Source organism: Ylistrum balloti, unplaced genomic scaffold, assembly GCF_031769215.1.
Source record: "Ylistrum balloti isolate Yb309-2 unplaced genomic scaffold, AGI_CSIRO_Ybal_v1 Utg370522, whole genome shotgun sequence".
NCBI lineage: Eukaryota > Metazoa > Mollusca > Bivalvia > Pectinida > Pectinidae > Ylistrum > Ylistrum balloti.
In genome coordinates this window covers 370,400-392,233 of record NW_026782334.1, presented here as the reverse complement: position 1 = coordinate 392,233, position 21,834 = coordinate 370,400, and the positions used below count along the sequence as shown (strand labels likewise).

Genomic DNA, 21,834 nt, shown 5'->3' with positions numbered 1-21,834 from the left:
CCGTTTAAAATAAAACCTTCTTGTCCATGTATATCGGTAAGATGTCAATGTATACGCTTTACGTTACATTTCACTGCAATTGTATATGTTTAATTTAATGACAATTATGGGAAAATTGCAGTACATTTTCTTCCTCATAAGGTCGATGGCATACGCGCCTCTCCGTAGCTCTGCCATTTCTGCCTATCTTTCTAAACGCTGTGGGAAATGCTTGTTTGTTTTGTCTGTCAGGTATAGTGTCAGGGGATCTGGTAATCAAGGTTTGTCCCATATCTCTAGTTAATTAAATTACTGTATAATGTACACACGAGATCGTTCTCTCTCGAGTCTCCTAGCGAAGAGCAGTTTGGTAAGCTACGTGAGTAGATCCTAACACGGACTTCTGAATATTTTTCCGCGTTCCTTCTAACGACGTTATTGATTGAAGTACGTTCCCTGTAAGTACAGTTTATTACGTGTCCTTGTAAGTATTCCTTATATCGTGTCCACTAGTCGAGCTATTAAGTTTGGTAATAACACTATTTTGGTAGATATTTATATCTAAACTAAATGATGCTCTGGAAGGAACTAATGAATCAGAAGACTCTAACCTTTCTTGAACACATAGACTTGCCAATATTGTCATTTCTTTTACTTTTTCAATGGTAACCATTAAAGTCGTTCTTCCCTTTGTTTTGCTTTCGTTTTGTCGACTTTGAATAAAGGATCTGTTGACATGTTGTTTTCTCTTGATAGGCCGCCCCAAGAAAATGCTGTCCTTCAAAACAACACCACTCTTAATTTAAAACAACTTTTCATCTAAAATTGAAATATATGTGAAACTCTCCCAGAGGATTGCGACAGTTGACTATAAAATACTTCAAGTCAGGCAAATTCCTGTTTGAGATTAAATGGATTTGAAATTTATGACAGGTTTATTTAAAATGGTTTCCTTCACTGTATTTGTCGAGGAGAAAGTATAAAAATGTGATTCTGACTCCTAATGTTTAGTGAATAAGTGCATCGTTTGTCATTGTAAAAAAGAATTCATTTGACGCACTGAGTTCAATTTCGACGCATTCGATTTATAATTTATATGACATGTTATGGCGTACCCAGGGAAATCGACTCAAAGCGTGCTTTCAGGCGAGAAATACTCGCTCCATGGTGTCACTGCCCTCTTTCAGACTTTCATCACGCCTTGTGTTAATGCTAAAGGAGTCTCCTTTTCATTCATTTTGGCGATAATAAAGGTACATGATATCAAAACCAGGCCATGTTTAAATCTTATAATGAGATAAGAAACCGGCTTGATTTGCTCCGTGGCTCTATCATTTTGCTGTTCACAATAGTTTCTTGTACACTATGAATTTTCATACACACCTGTTATTAAATACTTAGTCTACCTCTTATGAAACTCTACAATGGAATGTAATATAAGTATTCAGTGATGTGTTGCTGTTTTATTTATGGAACCCATTCTGGTAGCGAATGTCTAAAACATTTGTCTGAAATGTCAAGCCTTAACTCAGTAATACATGGTTATTCTAAGTACCGAGGATGTTTATCAAACTAATTTAATTTTTGTCGTTTCGGTACAAGTTTCTTGCCATCGAAATTATTATATGCTTGCTTATCAATCAAGTTATTTAATAAACACTGTGACATGTAATTCTGCCACAAGTATCATCACTATTATTATCATAGTGTGAAATATGACAGTAGAATGACCAAGTTTTAGATTTCCCTTTGACAAACGAGAATCCAACAATATGGTATGACAGAAATAATTGCTTTTCCAATCTCAGCTAAGGAGTGAGAATTACACACCTCCCAGTAAAACTCTCACTATAACAGACAGAACTATATGGATTTGACAACAAAACCGGAGACGGAATTTCTTTTTAATGGATAGTGCTGGTAATGACGGCTTGTCTGGGGGAGGTGTTGGGCTGTTCTGGCATCTGCCTTAGAACGATCGGGGAAAACATCACGTGATTTTTCCCGAATTGTTTTACACCAGTAAAATGAATACATATTTCAAGGCTCAGCCCAGTATTGAACGAAAAAACGTGTTTGCTCGGGAATTCATCACATTTCCTGAAAATCCAGAAGTTGGGAAGGTTTAACATCAGATACTATAGATGACGTGATATGAAATAATAATTATCACATTGGCAAGCAATTTCCGAGACATATTAAGCCATTAGAGATATTTGATAAGCGATTATGGTTAAGCATTCCTGAGGTACGCTGACGACATGATCATACTGTACACTTGCACAGAAATAAACAGTGATGTTAACACCCTGTAACGGATGTATACAACAGCATACACACGTGTTTTTAATCTCTATTGGGATGTGACGTAGGTTCCTGTATAACATTCCAAGCCGGCGTACTCTTAGTGTAGTCATCCCGTGCCTGCTTAAATATAAGAGAATCCTGTAAGACGTGACCACCTCGCTGCAATAATGGTAAGCACGCTCATTGCATTCTTTCCCATGGTGCACTTAGTGATATCTATGATGATCGCCTATGACTTCCTTCCACCGCGCACTGTCGCCTGTCTCTAAGTAGAAACAGGTGGTATCAAGATTGCTACGAAACTCCTACCATTAATCACACAACGATAGGAATTATCTCCCTTGATAAAGAACGTATTGTACGTAAAACAAACGTTTGGCTGTCAGTACTTGAAATTCGAAACATGAATAAATTATGAGTGCGTTGTACTGTGGTCGAATTTAGATCGACATCAATCAAACTCTTCTCAACCCACTTCATTCAGTGTAATATCATGGCAAGAATCAAGCATTGAGATGACGCCGTTCTGTTCCAGATCTCTTAGCACTGATGCGTATTGCATGATTTTTTGTGAACCTGGATCGAAAGAACAGGGGCATCTTATTTGTGCTGCCTGTTTTTAGGTCGCCTGAGCCGAAGGCTCATGATGACCTATTGCCATCATGATTTGTCTGTCGTCGTGCGTCGTGCATCGTTAACTTTTCACATATTCGACTTCTTCTCAAGAACCACTGAATGGATTTTGACCAAACTTGGCACAAAGCATCCCCATGGGAAGCCGCTTCAAGTTTGCGAAGAAAAAAGGCATGACCCCAATAGGGGCCCCAGGAGGGGGAAAAGGGGGGGGGGGTAAAATTAGGTAAATCTTTAAAAATCTTCTTCTCATGAACCAACAGTCAGATTAAATTCATATTTGATATTTAGGGTCCTTATGGCAAGGTCTACAAAGTTTGTGAATGAAAAAAAAAATCGGGTCAAAAACGGCCCCACTAGGGGGCGCTCAAAAGGGTCAAAAATTCAACTTTGACCGATTTCAACCAAATTTGGTAGACAGCATCCCTTAGTGAAGGACATATGAAATTATGTTGAAAAAAAGTTATTATGTCCCCTTTGGGGCCCATAAGGGATGTAAAAGGGGCCATATGTAAAAACCTTCATTAAATGACTGCTTCTCAAGAATTATTGGATGGATTTTGACCAAACTTGGCACAAAGCATCCCCATGGGAAGCCGCTTCAAGTTTGCGAAGAAAAAGAGCGTGGCCCCAATAGGGGCCCCAGGAGGAGGGAAAAGGGGGAAACTTGATACGAATGTTCTACACAAGGTCCTGGCAAGTGTTTTAATTTTTTGGGGCGATTTAAAATCCAAGATGGCCACCCTGGCCTCTGTTTGGCTAAGACATTATGGATTTCCTCTCAAGAACCATTGGATGGGTCATGTTCAAACTTGGTACATATGTTTTACACTTGGTCCTGCACAAGTGTTGTTACATTTTTTCAACATTTTGAAATCCCCAGATTATTTACATATATTCCTCAGGTGACCGTTAAGGCCCCTTGGGCCTCTTGTTCTGTATGTTCCTAGTGACAAGCAAGACCTTTCCGGTGGTGCCATTTTTTTCCTTTTACATTTACCATGACCTTTGACCTTTAAATTATTGCTTTCATTTTTAGCATGTGTGTTCCTTGTGACAAGATCGTTCTGGTGGTACCAAATATTTTTACCATATGACATTGACCGTGACCCTTAACCTACATTTGAAAGTAAAATATATAACACAACGAAGACATAAGTGTTTCACAATTTATGCATGCAATCAGCATATGCCTTACACAGTGCAGTATTAATGCCCCACTTCAGAATTTTGTTGCATCTTCGGACATAGTGTTAAATTAACACATCTTGCTTTGACTTTGAAAGTCTTTTTATTACTTGAAATTCGCTTTAGATAATAATGTTTCAAGTATTTGAATTAATGTGTATACTACCTCAACGGAAGATTAATTTACGCCTAAATTTAATATAACATATAGTCTTAGAAGATATTGTGTCCAGTCAGATCATCATTCTCACGGACTGGACGCTGATGTCCGTGCTTAGGCATTTCTGACCTCAGATTATGTACAAAGAATATTGTTTTCTGAACAAATAAGACTATTAACTTATGTTGTTTCTAACACCGGAATACGCCGCCAATTTGTGGCGAAGTAATTTACCGTTCACATCGATTTGCTGGAGCACTAGGGGGAAATCGCGATGTTTAGTCTCATCTCGTGTCTGTCTGTTTGAGAGGTTGTAGTACCTGTAAGTGTTTTTGGTGATATTTGTAGGCGTGGTGCCTAATGACCGATGGTCAATGGGTCAGTGCAATGTCTGCCAGAAAAAGATACCTTACGAATACGTGATGTTGTCCATCTGTATTGTAGATTGCATAATATTTTTGCATGAGTAGTCTGGCATTACGTGACGGGATGTTTTCTTATATACAAACGTCCACAACATTTCCCTGTGGCGTTTTTATCACGTGATAAATGAAAGGCTTGTAATGTATATGTTGTATTCTTATCTTGACTTTCCATTTCCTCCCCAAACAATTTTGTATCAACTCGTGCAAATTAAACGCATGAAGGTATTATTATCCTTTGAGATCAAGGCAAAAACTGTTGACATAGCCTTAAGTCAACATCGTTTTAGTAGGCCTACTGATCTCAGCTACTGCTGTTTAGCATTGTTAGAAACTGTACAAACCGCTTTATAATGTTGATCTACTGTCACTTTCTAATTTCATCTTTTGTTGTCGTCTCACGGCTTCATAGTCTAGTTACTGGCCTTAGTTTCGATATTGTCCACCAGGGCAGCGAATGATACGTGAAGAAATAGTGAGTGCTGTAAACAATCATTGGACAATGGTCAGGACAGTAATGTTTCTTGCTAACAGAATTTGCATAGTATAACATATTCCTGGTTTGAGAAAAGAGAAACGAAGTCCAATTACTGTTAGGCCAGTGGCCGGTTATGTGTTTTTGCCCGGGTGGAGTCCTGTTAATAGCCTATTTCAATGATGCTATCTAGCGGTTCCTCCGTGTTTGACATTGATGACTGCCCAAATCCGAGGGCTTGGTCCCAATGTCAAATCTCTGATTGTCTATCGTCTGACCATGCAACACATCAACCCCACCTCTGTTTGATGTGTCCATCGCTACGACGTTTATTCCCGTTTTGTACTCTATCTTATACATCTGTAGTTAGATACTATGAAAGTGTCATGGTTAAGATTACACGGCACAGTACACAGAGATTCCATGTTTGTCCAATACGAAATGTGTCACCTAAATCTTATTAACTATAGCAACAGACGATGAAAGAACCGAACAAAACGACGATGAAGTGTGGATTTGTGGGTAAAATTTGCAGTGATCGTTAGCTGGGAACTGGTGACAATAATCTTCACTTCTAAAACTGTTGAGTGAATCATGGGGTATGTTTTTTTTTCAAAAATTACTATGACTTTGAGTATTGTCTCAAATTTAGATTCTGTGTTTCATCAACATTCATTTACAGATTCCAGCTGTGAGTAAAATAGGTAAGGTGTTATACATAGCGGATGGAGAATTTTAATATAGTGATATACATAGCAGTTGGGAAACAATGATACAGTGTTAAACATAGCAGTTGGGAAACGATGATATAGTGCTAAACATAGCCGTTGGGAAACTGTGATATATCGATATGCATTGCGGATGGAGATATATGATATATAAATGGCGGATGGGGAACTGTTCATCATCTTTGTCAGTATTTCAATTCTGTTCCGCTCATTTGACAGTCCGCGTTAATAAACTTTATCAAAAATAATGAGATCAATAAAGAAAAACAACAACGGAATTTGTTTCCTGGGGTTGTTGTTCCATTAAAATGTAACAGTTACGTCACACTACTTCTGTCGGGATGTACAGTATTGATCCCCACGTCTAAACACGGTGGACTAAAAACAGCTTGCTTGTACCACTCAATTCGTTAACCCTAAACTTTATCTTACAACGATTGCGAAACAAGTTATGCCAGCTTAATCATTCCTGTTGTTCTGGAAGACACGCCCGCGGACTAAATTAGTCATTTATTATATCAGTCCTGGTCAGTACAACGTTTTTAAAATATGTGACTTACTTCATAGGAATTTACTTAAAGTCGAATTTTCCGGATATAGGACGAAAATATGGGGGTTCATTGGGTGACATCTTGGCTTTTGATTTAAGGAACGTGGATTCTGGGTGAGAGCGACATATATTGAATATTGGTTGCCGCAAGCGACAAACTGTAAGATTGCCGTCAGGGCAAACCACAAGTGATCCCTGCCTTTTATACCATGTATTTCTATGTGATAATCATTTCTCCGTAGCTTCTCTTCTCGTTCCAAATCACTTTTCCGTTCCACCTGTACAGTCCCAGGATTTCCATAGCTCGATGTTCCTTACGCCGTTCTATAGATAATGTAAATACTCATGGAACAACTTATCGCCGAAACCCAAACCAGTATTTTGAGATTTTGATAAATTGATACTACGCACCGAAAAGTTTTTTCGTGACATCAATCACGTTTTCATGAAATTTTGAAGCATAACTAATACGATGACATTGCATTGATTATACTTGAACAAGAAACTCCCTACGTAACTTTTACGTAACGTTATTGGTGCTTGATATCATATCTGCCGAGTTGTCCAAATACCGATAATCTGTACATAAAAAGCCGACTAGATTTAAATATGTATCTTGAAGAAAGAGAAATACAAAAATGTAGATTTCTCAGAGATTGAATGTAAGATAACAATTTGAAATTTTCTGACGTCTCTCAAAGGAAACAAATTTTGAAGTATGCGTGAAGGTGGCCATTCTTTAAGAAAAACTGGTAATCTAGATACTTGAAAATGGTAACACCAAGTGTTTGCCTGGTGATGTGAACACAAAAAGTTTCCGCCACGGATGTCTGGTGATGCGAACACGAAAAGTTTCGCCATGATTGACTGGTGATGTAAACACAAAACGTTTCCGCCACGATTGACTGGTGATGTAACCACGAACAGTGGTCGCCACGATTGACTGGTGATGTAAACACGAACAGTTTCCGCCACGGGCGTCTGGTGATGTAATAACGAACAGTTGTCGCCACGATTGACTGGCAATGTAAACACGAACAGTTTCCGCCACGGGTGTCTGGTGGTGTAAACACGAACAGTTGTCGCCACGATTGACTGGTGATGTAGACACGAACAGCTGTAAACACGATTGACTGGTGATGTAACCACGAACAGTTGTCGCCACGATTGACTGGTGATGTAACCACGAACAGTTTCCGCCACGGGTGTCTGGTGATGTAACCACGAACAGTTGTCGCCACGATTGACTGGTGATGTAACCACGAACAGTTTCCGCCACGGGTGTCTGGTGATGTAACCACGAACAGTTGTCGCTACGATTGACTGGTGATGTAACCACGAACAGTTTCCGCCACGATTGACTGGTGATGTAGACACGAACAGTTCCCGCCACGGATGTCTTGTGGAATCCAGGTTGATAGTGTCACCCTATACTTACCTATTATTGTCGACATTTAAGTGTCAGGTCATAATGCTTCATTCTTTACGCTTTATACAATGTCAATACAGCGGCCTTATTTTCACTGACCTTTCAGGTACCCACCATTTTCTTGAGACACTCCTCTGGGGACACATTTCTTAAGTTAAGGAAAGACGAGTGTATGGGTTCCTTTCATCACTGTCATTGTCAGGGAGACACTCCAATAACATCGGCTTGTAGGCACATTGCCCTATAATATTCACAAAAACGAAGGAAAGCAATCCTGTTTACGTTTCGAACAGGTCCTCAGAAATATATAGGAACTTTGGATATTATAGGGCGATGTGCATAAATAATAATATATCGCTTAAAAGCGGATGTCATTGAAGTGTCTCCTTGACAATGAAATAAACCTTAGACTGCTTAAATACTTCGATCTGAGCAAAACAGCAATGCCCGCCCTGATGCCGAAGTCAACAGTTTGCTCGACTTTGCAAATGGCTCACAATTATTTATGACCATAACAGCCCCACACAAATAGTGTAATGCAAATCTCGAGTATTTCTGAGTTTCGCGTGGTACTTGTCTACGTCTGGCATCTTGAAAAGACCATTCCTTAACGGGTACACGACAGTGTTCATGCTTTTGCTTATTTGGGATCAACTATCACAGGAAAGCAGTTATCTTAGCCCCTGTGGAAAACAGCATATTTCGTTGCGCCGTAGTTTAACAACTCTCCGAATGTCTGTTGTCTGTATCCCCCTTCTTCTGGTATCCCCCTCCCCCGAGTAAAAGTCTAATACCATATGACAGTGTTCTGGTCGCAATATCAATTAACATTTATCACAATACACCTAATAAAAATTTTAGTTTTAAAGATATATTATTAAAATGTATCGAATGGAGTTTTGTCCATTCAGGCATTTTGGCACCCCATATGTAAAACAATAGTTATAACACTATTAAGTAATTAGCTATTATGGTCAAGTTTCAGTACAGCGTTCCTATACTTGCTATTTGTAAACACACAACACTCCGCCATGAAAAGTGGAGCATCGACAAATTTAAAGTTTCCCGTCTGCAGTTGGAGTGGTTCGCTTCAATTTCATACAATTTGTTGGATAGAAAATTTAGGCTATGTATATTTGATTCATGGAGACTATACTAATTGTTCCCGGTAGGGAGTAGTGTGTCTCTGGACTCGATCTAATTTCTCAATACCACAGTCATTATATAACCTCTCTCCGCTTGATGACAAATGGGCTGCTTGTCTTGCCATATCCGATATCGATGTTCTGTGCCAAGTCTGCAGTATTGTGTTGCGTGAATCAGCGATTTAGAAAATTGCTGAGTGACTACCTGATCATTCTCTTATTTTTCCCTATCAGATCGTTTTCATTTACATTGTTTTAAAAAGATAGTTTTCAATCTCCTGAACTGGTACGTGTTAATAAATTCTAACATTATTATACCAGCTAATCGGTACATAATTTTACATAGTGATCAGCGTTAGAACATTTGATTATATTAATATATTATCTTTATAAAAAAAAACATAATGGCACTTGGTAGTTCATTGCATAGCAATCACTATTCCGGAACATTCATGGGCATGTCGTAAACTCTTCCAGTCCTCTCATTGCTATTACATGCATAGAAACGAAGGGAAGTAATTCTGATTGATCAGCAGCTTATGGGAATCACTCGTATGTCATTAGAAGCACGTGTAAAACATAGGTGTCATTTGCAGTTACTCGTAGATGTTGAAAGACTACAAGAAAAGCAGGTGTATTACAAGTTTAATCTCGTTCTGTATACTAACTGAATTTGTGAAGTTTGAGATAACGGCAACTAGTCGTGTCCATGTCAGTAGTTGTAATTCTATCGATAGACTAGTTCATACGGTAAGCACAAAGAATGAATACATGACATAAGGAAATGAATATAAACGGGCTTTGTACCTGTTGTTTAGATTATAGATTTCTAAGAGTTAAGTTCTAACTGTATAAAATAAACATCATAATGTAGCACAGTGTATATGGTACAAAAATTCTTTCTTTAAATGGATTGAAAAAAATAGCAATACTTTACATGAAATCTGATCAAAAAAACTCCTTTCGTAATGTTAAAACGATTGTTACTATTTTTAGAGTCTCGGGCGTTACAGGAACTCTTTAATATGAAAACAAAGAAATGTCAATTAGATTAGATTTAGTGATATTTACGAATTCTGTAGAAAAAAAACAACAAAAAACAAAAGTATATTTTCGTGAAAGTTCAACTGTAAAATGAACAAATTGTGCATAGGGAAAATGCCTGTGAAATAAAAGTCTGGCACATTGTGTTTGATTAGGACTCTGTTTGATTATCAACATATTTTTGCTAGATTTATTACGTTTCCTATAAATACTCAAATAGCGATCGTACATACTTATTTGTCCGGCAAGTTGTTATCCGCCATAGACGCCAAGCATTACTGGGACTTCTACTTTCGTGTCTCGACTTTATAGTATCGATGATTTTTTCCGACATTTTTGTTAGCCTGTATTATCTTTGAGGCTTAACTCGAAAGCGTCCACTCGCTATAAAAATGTGCGACCTGATTGTTAATGGTCAACTTAAGCCTCTTTCTCCTTTTCCAAAACGATGTCGGATGTTTACTTGATGCCTACATTACCCTATTTTTTCCTGATCTATCCATTCTAGTCATCCTTAGTGTTACACACAGTGATCATCTGCTTACGGACAGTATGCCAACAAAGCTTGTCGTTGTCAGACTTTCGCCGGTAACTGCTATCTCTTTCTCTGCATCTCACACGTTTCAGATAACCTGTCCTGTCATTGCACTTTCCATTCCGCAAATTTGTTCGGCTTAGACTTCTGGAAGCTCTAGTGGAGTGGGATATAAATAACCTTTCCTCTGTTTTCTCTGCTGAATTTTGAAACTGATGGTTGGAATATGTGGTCAACAGGCATTCGTGATTGATTTTGACATATGAGGATTGTCATTGCTTTTTATCTGGAAGTTCGAGATGGCTTCTTTTCCAATGTTATATATAGGTTTCTCTATGATGGTGCTGAATATTTATTAAGCTGTCAATGCAACAAATAGTTACAGTCTAAAAGCAAAGAATAGACAAACAGAAGAAAAGAGAAAACATATGAACCTTGTATAAAACCATGAAAGATCACACGATGGTGGGTGCTTAGATCTCACTGGGATCTCTTATTTGGGCTGACAGTGAGAGTTGCACCTTTCGTTCATCCTTCTCGAAGTTGCAGTTAAAATATCAACCATTTCTACATTCATATACTGATGGTTTTAAAGATAATGATGAGGTTGCCGCGGCCATGGTTTCACAAGATGAAGCCTATAGATGCCGGCTATCGAACGACGCCTCAATATTCTCGGCGGAAGCGCGAGATATCTACCTCGCCCTTGAATATATTCAAACAAAGTAATGAGAACTGTTATCTATTCAGATTCTCTTTCTATACTACAAAGTCTTGGCGATAGAAAATCGAAAACATTGTTATTCGTTATACATTAATACTATATCATGAACTTGCCTTTAACTTTCGTATTGCTTTTTGCTGGGTTCCTAGGCACATGGGAATACCAGGCAAGGAAAAAGCAGATCGTGCCGCAAAGGAAGCTTTATCGCTACCACCTGTTGTTTTTAAACTTCATTTCACTGATTTTAAACCATTTATCAAACAATCTATAACAGTTCAGTGGCAGGGGGGATGGAATCAATATACCAATAATAAATTACACTCCGTTAAACTTATCATTGGTGAATGGTCTCCATGCTATAGAGACAACCACCGAGATGAAGTTGTCTTTGCCGTCTTCGGATGGGCCCTACATACCTTACGCATTCAAATATGTTGAAAGGCGAAGATAACCCTCGGTGCATAGGATGTGATGAGCCGTTCACCGTAAAAACATTTTTATTGGACTGCATTGACGTTCTGTCTACTCGAGAATCTTTTTATCGTAACGTTACAAGTATAAATACCCTTTTTAAAACTGTTGAGATTGATAAAATTTTAGGTTATCTGATGTTGGTCTATATTATAGACTATGACTTACCATTTTTATCTTTTGTGATAATATAACCATTTATAATTTCTAGCTTTTGTCTTTTTAACTTTTAGTTTGTTTGATGTTATTTCTTTATTTGATCGCTGTGTGTTTCACCGGTCGATGGCCCTAATGACCTTTTATGGGTTGAAGGGTCGTTAAGACTGAAATAATAATTAGAAATTATTATTGTTATGATTTAGGTAACATTCAGCATACCTATCAACACCAGACCAGTTGTTTTCGTAAAACATTTAAAACTAAAACAATACGTCTGTAATGCAGACGACGTCACTTATTAGCCGAGCTGCATAATAAAATGGCTGAAATATGAAATTAAACGATTTAACAAAGATTCGTCTTTGGTCATGCTAGTGAATTTACATTTGTAATGACACATCGTTGTTGTCAAAACCAACTTTGTGACGCAGGTTAAGTGAATATACATGCCCACTGCCTGTGGTAGACGAGTTTGTTAACTTTAATCCACGGCATGCCACGCACTTGGAATAAGATGAGAGTCCCTTTATGAGTAATGAAAAGTGCCTTGATCATCTGGGACAGTGGAAAGACTGGCCAACAGTTTGTAATGAATTGTTCCTAAGTCAAACCTTAACAGCATAAACATACTTATTTTTCTTATCCACTTTATTACGTTCAATTGGTGTTTTAAGTAAAACCGACATTTGTTTTAACTTGAGTAAAAAGCAATTCTACCGAGTTACGGTCCCTACCAACCGCAGACATCAGATTAGTGTGTTCATTTGTCTACGGCTGTAGGGGAAGTTAGTCTTCACTTACTATATGACTAAGGTCACCTTGTGACAGGATAAATTGTACTCAAATATCGTCGGATCTCTATTAAAGGTATACCAAAGTGTCCAGCAGTATAGTTACACAGTGGAGACTGACGTAAAAATTGTAGAGATCTCTACTAATTGTAGGTGGTACTGTAAACAGCCATATTGTGTAACACTGTGAAACTTATTTATGCTGACGAGATCGTTTTCAGTTCAAACGTTTCTCGTGTTAAATATCGTAACAACACAAACATTGTTTGATTTCATCTGGTCACAGGAAAAGTGACACTTGTCCGTGTTTATCTCGCTGATCCAGTAAGCAGCCCCTCCGCAACTGTTGGCCTTGATCTTACATGTTATTTATATAATACTAGTGAATGTCACAGTCAATATATACGGGAACGCCAGTTTAAGTGCATCAGAAAGTGAATCTACTGTGGTCCTGAATTAGATTCCATTTGTTGTATTCTGATCAAATGTTAATTACCATACATTATTTTTTACTAATACAGTTACACCTATCATTAATATAGTTAAATTTATCATTGATGCAGTTACATTTATCACCAATACAGTTAATTTTAACACTAATATAGTTACGTTTATCGCGCATAGTTAACTTTTTCACCGACACTTACATTTATCACCGATACAATCACATCTATCACTAATAATGTTACATTTATCAATACTACAGTTACATTTAACACTAATAAGTTAAATTTATGACTGATACAATTATATGTATCACTTATACATTTACATTTGTCCAACTGTTAATTTACGTTAAATATCGCCGTCTGGAAATGTCTGTTACAACAGTGTTCCAGTTATCACTTCCGCCTGGTATTAGATGGAAAACAATCTCCAATAATATGGTCTACTAAGTCTTTGATATGTCTATAACACGACATTTTGTAAATGAAGTTAAAGAGACGGGAGTTTCGTTCTAACTTTGTGTATCGCTGTGAGTTTGCAACCCTGGGCAGTATTCACTAAGGTCATCAATTTGTCTCCACAATCCTTCCCCGCACTCATGTGAAGCTTTTGTCCAGGTCGTTCTGCTTGGATCGTCCAGTTTAAAGGCCCTTCCCTCTGTGTATGTCACAGACTCTGACACTGTCAATGATGACACGGTATGAATAATTTCAAGGATCACCTGTAATTTTTCATCATGCTAGTATGGGCTTTGAAAACTATCAACAGATCCTGAAGCAATGAAAGTTTGGGGCTGCCCAGGAATGCTGCTCATTCAAACTATATGGACCAAAGACCTAGAATACATGTGTGTGAGGGAAGCGTCTAAATATACCTCCCTGTCCGCCTTTAGTAACCCTCCAGGTTGAGTGGGCTGTACCGCTGAATTTTTACCCTTTCCGTCTGCTGTGTGTTGTACGGAAGAAAATCTATTGACTATTGTATATAAAGACTGGACTGAACCATTGGCTATCGGCAGTGCTGGGTACCCGCGGCAGGAATACACACATACCCATGCGGTTTCATATACGGAATACCTTAGCCAACTGGCTAACTAGAGATCGAGAATTATATACCTACCTATGTTTACAAATAGTTTAAAGCAGGGAACTGTACTTCGGACCTTCATAAGTTATGTAATATCACACTTGGACTACGGAATATTACAAGTTTATATATTATAGTGTTGTCGTGCTTCATAAGTCACTCTCACTCGGATTTCTTATCCTAATATTTTCACAAGGTAAGTATTATTGCTTTAGTTGGCTCGAGATTTTCTGATTACCTGTCTTAGTTTTAATGATATCGGTGAGGTCTAGATTCATGTGTGTCTTTACTAGTTACTGGTGTAACGATAATATGTGCTACAATATAATGTCTAGTGTTTGTCGTACTTGTATTGTTTTTAACATAACAGATAATTAAATGTAATCGACGTGCTATTGGGATTATTATGTATTATATTGTATTAAACCTGCTGTGTCGTGCAGAAGGTATTCTATAATTATACCTGTGTGTACCATACCTATTCAACAACTATATACGTCAGTTAGCAATAATAGAAATATAGGGCAATCGGCCAACTTTAACTTCACGATGTAAAATGCTTAACTTTTAACCTGGGATTAAAGGACATTGACTTGGCATTACAAACCCCTAAGTAATAGGCACTGTTTATATAACAAACATGGACTTATGTACCAGTACTGAAAATAAACTTTAAATCATACTAATCACTTAAAAGTTAATTAATATGGGATGTAACTATAACGAGTGTACCGATAATGATGGCCATATCAAGCCTGCCTATCTTGGTATTAATTATTACACTGTTTAAAACTCATTTAACTTGTCGTTAAAGTGATCTTTGTGTTGATGCCCTGAAAAGTCCCGAGTAAGCCCTATCTTTCTGTACATCACTTCCTCGGTAATCCACGCCGGATAATACCGCTCTGAGGTCGTGCCAATGTTTCTACGTCATGCGGCGATGTATGTCAAATTCAGTGTGTGTATTCCGTCGGTAGATTCTCACTTATCAGTGAAAGCGATATGTGCTGAAATAGACGTACATGTAGCTGTTTACGTTTTATTTGCTGAGTGAGTTGGCATACCTGTTAAAATCATCAAGTAATTACTCATTTTAAGGTGAAGGGTTGCTATGAATATTTATTGACTTAAAATCAGTGTTGTTTTATCAAACATAAGAATGTTGTTTATATACATGTATAGGTTTACATAAGATAAGGTGTTTGTATGTACGGAGTTCATGGATTGACATCCTATAAACATATGAAGTTATGAGATTGGTTGGAAAGAAAGAGTGTTCAGCGAAAAGTAAAGGTGCGGATTGTTTAGCAGAGGGGAGGGATGAATGTTACCAGTGTCAACGGGAAACTTAGCAGAATATAATCATTTTTTCAGGGCCCGCACCTTAGTCGCCTCATACATAGTAGATTCATATTAGTTATAAACGGATAAAAAATGTAGCAGTATCGGGTTTCTTTATGATAAGTCGGGAAAAACGAGAGTTAAAGGGAAATAAATTCTGCATAGGAAAAATATCGTCTTATGATGCAGCCGATTCGTTTCCCCAAAATTACGTGTTATAGAAAATGATTAACAGATTATATCAGAAAAACAAACTTTACTATTACGTGTATAGCTATATGGAACGAGTTGATCGGGTGCACGTGCCTGCACTGTGGTTAGGTAGACAACGTCCCGGGAAGTACAATAGTTAATCCAGCTATTGTACGAGATTCCGAGTAAAAATTCGTTTATCGACAATTTCGTATCTATACCTGAAATTTCTACACTAGATTGATTACAAAGAACCACATTCTTAACAAACAATACCTAGGGAATATAATAAATGATGTTTATACATGTAACACAGTTGTGTACTTCTCATCGGACACGCCTTGGCAGCCGTTCTACTCCGCCTGAGGGTTGATAACCTGGGACGGTGTACTATGGTTATCGCGTGTATATCTACAAAAACGATAAATGCTTGAGACTAAACAAGCGTAATGCACGTGTAATACAGGTGCTGATGATGACAGGAAGAGCTGTCAGTTCCCAATTCGTAGTGATATCCTGGTTACATACCGGAGGAAAATGCCGACGGAATTAATTACATAAGTATGTCTTGTATACCTAACGAAAGACAGTAACGTATCTTAGAATGATTATCTGTTATCCATAATTAATTTTTCTGTTGGAAATATTCTTCCAAAAACCGACAACTTTATGTATTGCTGAACTAATTGTAGAATATCACAGACAGGTAGATAAAATACTCGACTAGAGGACAGTAGGATAGCATTGTTAAACATCCGTCAGATGAAATGACCTTTTGACAGAAGGCTTTTCTGGCGGACCGGAAGTCACCGAGGAAACAGGAAGCTGCTTGAAAAGAAAGTTATGAAGTCTCGTAATGTTGCCATGGTGATAGGAAAGCCTCCTGATGGGCGCATTAAACCCATGATGTATCAACACAAGATACTTCTACGCCAGTCTAAAGTAATGTATTGTAGAATTCAGTTCTGAGATTTTACCCATTGACCTCGATAACTCCAGTTTCCGTAGACACCAGATGGTTCCATTACATGGTAATCAACACCAAATAACAATACTTTAGAAATCAAATATAACTCCATGTCCTTGCATGGTTTCTCTATCCCACTATCGTCTCTATTAGACATTATACACGGAATACCTCCAGTGGGATATAAATAAATTTTATTGGAATTTCTTTAATTTGAAAACGGTCTTTCCCGCTAGCTTCATTTCGTGTGTGTCAGATTCTGCGTTTTCTAATGTCGCGAATAAAATAGAATTTGAGATGTTATGTGAGTCTGAATAATTTAGCGGGGATGGGCAGGCCAATCTTATACCGATCATTAGGTACTATTGTCTCCCTCGATAAAACAATGAGTCAGACGATTGCTACCTCAATTACAACAATCAGCAACATCAATTAAAATAAATAAGTAACGACAATGTAAAGTTTATGTGAGTTTAGAATTACATTTAACCATCGGCTGTACTACAACGATCGATTAACGCCGAGAAAAACCTTCTTAAAGAGGAGAGTCTCATGGCGTCATGTTGTAAAAAAAGAAAAAAAAAAGAAAACAAAAAATGCGATGATTCTGTATCTGCTTCCATTGATTGATTGATGAGAAAATATTCAAAAGTTTCATTTCCTAGTAGTATTACTTTTCTAAAAGGTATGTTAATATTCCCTCCCCTACATTATTGTTGATAGAGGCTATGCTTGAATTACCATGTTTGACTATCTGTCAATTGAAAAGAAAATGTCCGGACAACTCTTAGACTTGTGACCCGATTTCAATTCATTACACAGTTACGGATGAAGTGTAGATGTGTATTTAGTTTAATTCAGCAGAAAGTTTGGCTGCCATGGTAACCAGGTTGCTACACACGTGTACTTCGATTTAAATGAAAATTGGCCAAATGGTGTAACTTCCTAATGCCACTATAATTTGACGCATAAGTTGTTTCCAGAACCGTTACTATAGAAACATAATGAAGGTTTCTGATTGGTCGAAATTTAGATATTCTCCGATTATGCTGAAAATTGATATATAATGGCATCCTATTTCCTTATGCAATATAAAGTTGTACATGTTTGATTGTTGACAGAGTGCTTGTTGATTCCGTCGTTCTCTACCGCCCTACTTTATCTGATAGGTGTCGTTGAAGTCGATGAAGAGGAAAATGCTTATACTTCCGGAAATTGTCTCTTTTCCTTTTCAGTTGTCTTTCTTTTGTTCATAGTTAACCCCCCGTTTTATCGAATATGAGTTTGAATAATGTCGATATTTTATTTGTTGTTTTGCCTGATGATTAACATTTGGCTGAAAACGTCTCTGTTCTGTTGGCCATTTGTCTATTCGCTGAGATTTTGCCGAACTTCACTGTTCCATGTCGCTTTTTTCTATCATTGAAATTTTGATCGGAACGTAAGTAGATCTGTTCCATTTGTCTATTCGTTAACATTCTGTTGAGAACGTCGCTGTTCTGTGAGCCTATATCTATTCGTTAACATTTTGTGAGCATTTGTCTATTCGTTAACATTTTGTGAGCATTTGTCTATTCGTTAACATTTTGTGAGCATTTATCTATTCGTTAACATTTTGTGAGCCTATGTCTATTCGTTAACATTTTGTGAGCATTTGTCTATTCGTTAACATTCTGTTGAGAACGTCGCTGTTCTGTGAGCCTTTGTCTATTCGTTAACATTTTGCTGAGAACGTCGCTGTTCAGTGAACCTTCTTGTCTGTGAAGTCGTTCCCTTTTTTTTAACTTTACTGTTCTTTACATCGACATTTGTCTGTTTGTGGTTTCATTTGAAAACTTCACATGTATATCAACTGTCCTTTTTTATTGATCTATGATAGAAACTATTGCTGTGTGTACAGTTTATTATGACGTGCTTCTGACCACCTTCATACTTGATTGCTGTCTGTATCACTTGTTGCTGCAGCTGTCGGTGAACATTACGTTTGACGCCTGCTTCCTCCAATGCATGTGTTTATTACCTTTATCTAAGTGGAAAATCAGAAATTACCAACTTGAAAAATCTATCACTTTTACAATATATATCGTACCAATTCGTGTATCGATTTTATATGTATCAGTGAAAACAGCATTTGGTTGACTGCTGTCGTTTATTTCCCTTCTGCTGCAGATAACGCGGCAGTAGAAGTTGTTTTTATCTTACTGAACTGCAAAATATTGACAGGATGCTGGTAATATTTCAATCTTTGCATTTGAAAATGAAAGAACATCAGTTTTCACATTGCAGTAGTATGGAGTAGTATCCTACTGATAATTTACAATTATGTTAGCATATAAAACCGATATTTTCGCTCCTGATTCACTTGCAACATTTAGCAGAGCAGCCCACTGAATGTAAAGTATTATGTAATACTAATATCACATCTTATCATACCTCTATCACTATCATGCTGTTTCACACGTGTAAAAATAAAACACAAATATTTCTGTATGAACATGCATTTAAGATGATTCTGTAGGAAGTAATTTCCCATCATGTGGCTTCAGTTGTCTATAGGGAATATGTATTACCTTTTAAACTTCACAAAATTCTATATAGAGAGTTCCATACTCCGGAAAGACAATATATAATTATATTACTTGTATCAGAACACACCTGTTGTTTTTGGCCCTTGGAACCTAAACTGAGTTAGCGGGATGATTCCATGGGAAATATCGTAATATGTTGGAGATATTGACGTATTCTGGTCATTGATATGGAGGCAATAAAAGCACACACAACATTTAAACTAGCGAGAACCCGGCCGTTCTGCTGGATGATATAATCGGTTTTGTCGACTACCAGTCAGACAAGTAACATGTAATTTATCATTTTAGACTGCAGGACTTGTGCAGCAGTGATGATCTTAGTAGTTTACGCTTGTTGTATGGATCACGGGGAAAGTGTGTCGGTCCGATTGATCATGTCTGTTTTACTTCTCGTTTATCACTAACGGTGAGTGATGGGCGTATATAATGAGATTATACGTTGAACTTGACCAGCAGGCTGTTGGCAGAAACATTACCGACATGAGTTCGAATACTGACTTGTTACATTCATAGGTCAGATGTAATATGACAGCATACCTAAGAATTTCAATCAAGGCAGGCATTGATATTGACACACCGTTAATTGTCTAGACATGTGAGCTAGCTTATATATCATAGCAACGCCCTTCTAGATCAGCCTCACCAGGAAGTATAGGTTGTATATTATTGTTATATTGACATTAATGGTGTTGTGTTATATTGACAATGTGTGATATTGACATTAATGGTGTTGTGTTATATTGACAATGTGTTATATTGACATTAACAGTGTTGTGTTATATTGACAATGTGTTATATTGACATTAATGGTGTTGTGTTGTATTGACAATGTGTGATATTGACATTAATGGTGTTGTGTTATATAGACAATGTGTGATATTGACATTAATGGTGTTGTGTTATATTGACAATGTGTGATAGTGACATTAATGGTGTTGTGTTATATAGACAATGTGTGATATTGACATTGATGGTGTTGTGTTATATTGACAATGTGTGATAGTGACATTAATGGTGTTGTGTTTTATTGACAATGTGTGATAGTGACATTAATGGTGTTGTGTTTTATTGACAATTGTGGTATTGACATTAATGGTGTTGTGTTTTATTGACAATGTGTGACATTGACCTTAATGGTGTTGTGTTTTATTGACAATGTGTGATATTGACATTAATGGTGTTGTGTTTTATTGACAATTGTGACATTGACATTAATGGTGTTGTGTTTTATTGACAATGTGTGATATTGACATTAATGGTGTTGTGTTTTATTGACAATGTGTAATATTGACATTAATGGTGTTGTGTTATATTGACAATGTTCTATATTGACATTATTTGTGTTGTGTTATATTTAACTTAATGGTGTAATGGTGACATGTTTTAATGGTAGATTATGAAGTGTTAAGGCCTGTTTTAGCATGTTCGTATTGATTACGTATTAGTATTTGGGTACCGTCAGAATCCTTGGTCAGTTAAACTTTCACCCAAAACCACCTTCAGTCCATCCTGATAACTGCAGCCTGATCGAAACACCTCACAGCTTTTAAGACCTGTACAGGAGCTTTCCGACATATTACGGGGTAACATGCGGAACGAATTGTGGAAAGAACTAACTTGAAAATTTCAATATGTAACCATAGTAACAAGTATCGGTATGTTTTGCCACGAAGCGTCACGAGTCTGTTCATTTGATCGGAGACAATCACGCGAAACTACTCCGTTTCATAAAATGTTCTATTAATGCACTCGAGAATATTAATGCAATTTCATTCCATATACCTTATTCGAATGTCACCTATATGATACCAGGAAGTATGGCCAATGTTTTATTTCTTAAATCTTTAGCATAAACATCTTTCATTAACGGCAGGTATTTATGTTTTTATAGACAATGAAATAGACAATGAAATAGCGTTCCACCAAATCGATCAAATCCATATGAATTTATTATTCAAGCCTGTTATAGACATTACAAATGGGTTGTTGACCTCGGATTGTGTGGAGTCTTCTAAAATTGAATGTATGAAATATAAAAGATGGCGTATTATCATTGAAAGTGACTCTTACGATTATTTGAAAATATTCATTTCGAATCGGTTGTATTTCGTGTACAACAATAGAGAAATGAAAGTTATACCATGAAAGAGAAGAAGGATGACATGGGTTAAAGTTATCGATATCCATAAATCTTTCTGTTCTCTTACTGGAGTATGTTTATCATATAAAATCAATCACAAACACAGCCGCTATTATCACCGACCAATAACAGCCGACATTAAGGTGAGACGTTTTAGTGCAATACATTAAAAAGTCATGCCAATCGTCACCTTTCAAACAACACACAGCAGAACTGGCCCGGAGCCCGAGTTTCTCCCGGATGGTTGGAAGGGCGTTTTGATCAAACTATCTAGGTTGCAAAATCAGCATTTTGTTGTATGTATATCTAGATAACCCGGTCTGATAGCGATCA

The 21,834-nt window shown here is 37.2% G+C and overlaps 1 protein-coding gene across 3 annotated transcripts in view; it reads left to right on the top strand.

Annotated features, from left to right (window-relative positions):
* The first annotated feature begins 2,351 nt into the window (after positions 1–2,351).
* The window catches only part of LOC132555886 (dual specificity protein phosphatase 14-like), a 32,278-nt gene continuing 12,795 nt past the window's right edge, over positions 2,352–21,834 (top strand). The window contains exon 1 of one of the 3 annotated variants that reach the window (XM_060220266.1): positions 2,352–2,456. The gene's annotated coding sequence lies outside the window, so the exon portion shown is untranslated. Of the gene's footprint in view, positions 2,457–14,140; positions 14,470–16,506; positions 16,749–21,834 lie in introns of those variants that run through there. The other 2 variants (XM_060220265.1, XM_060220267.1) reach the window with 2 other exon arrangements.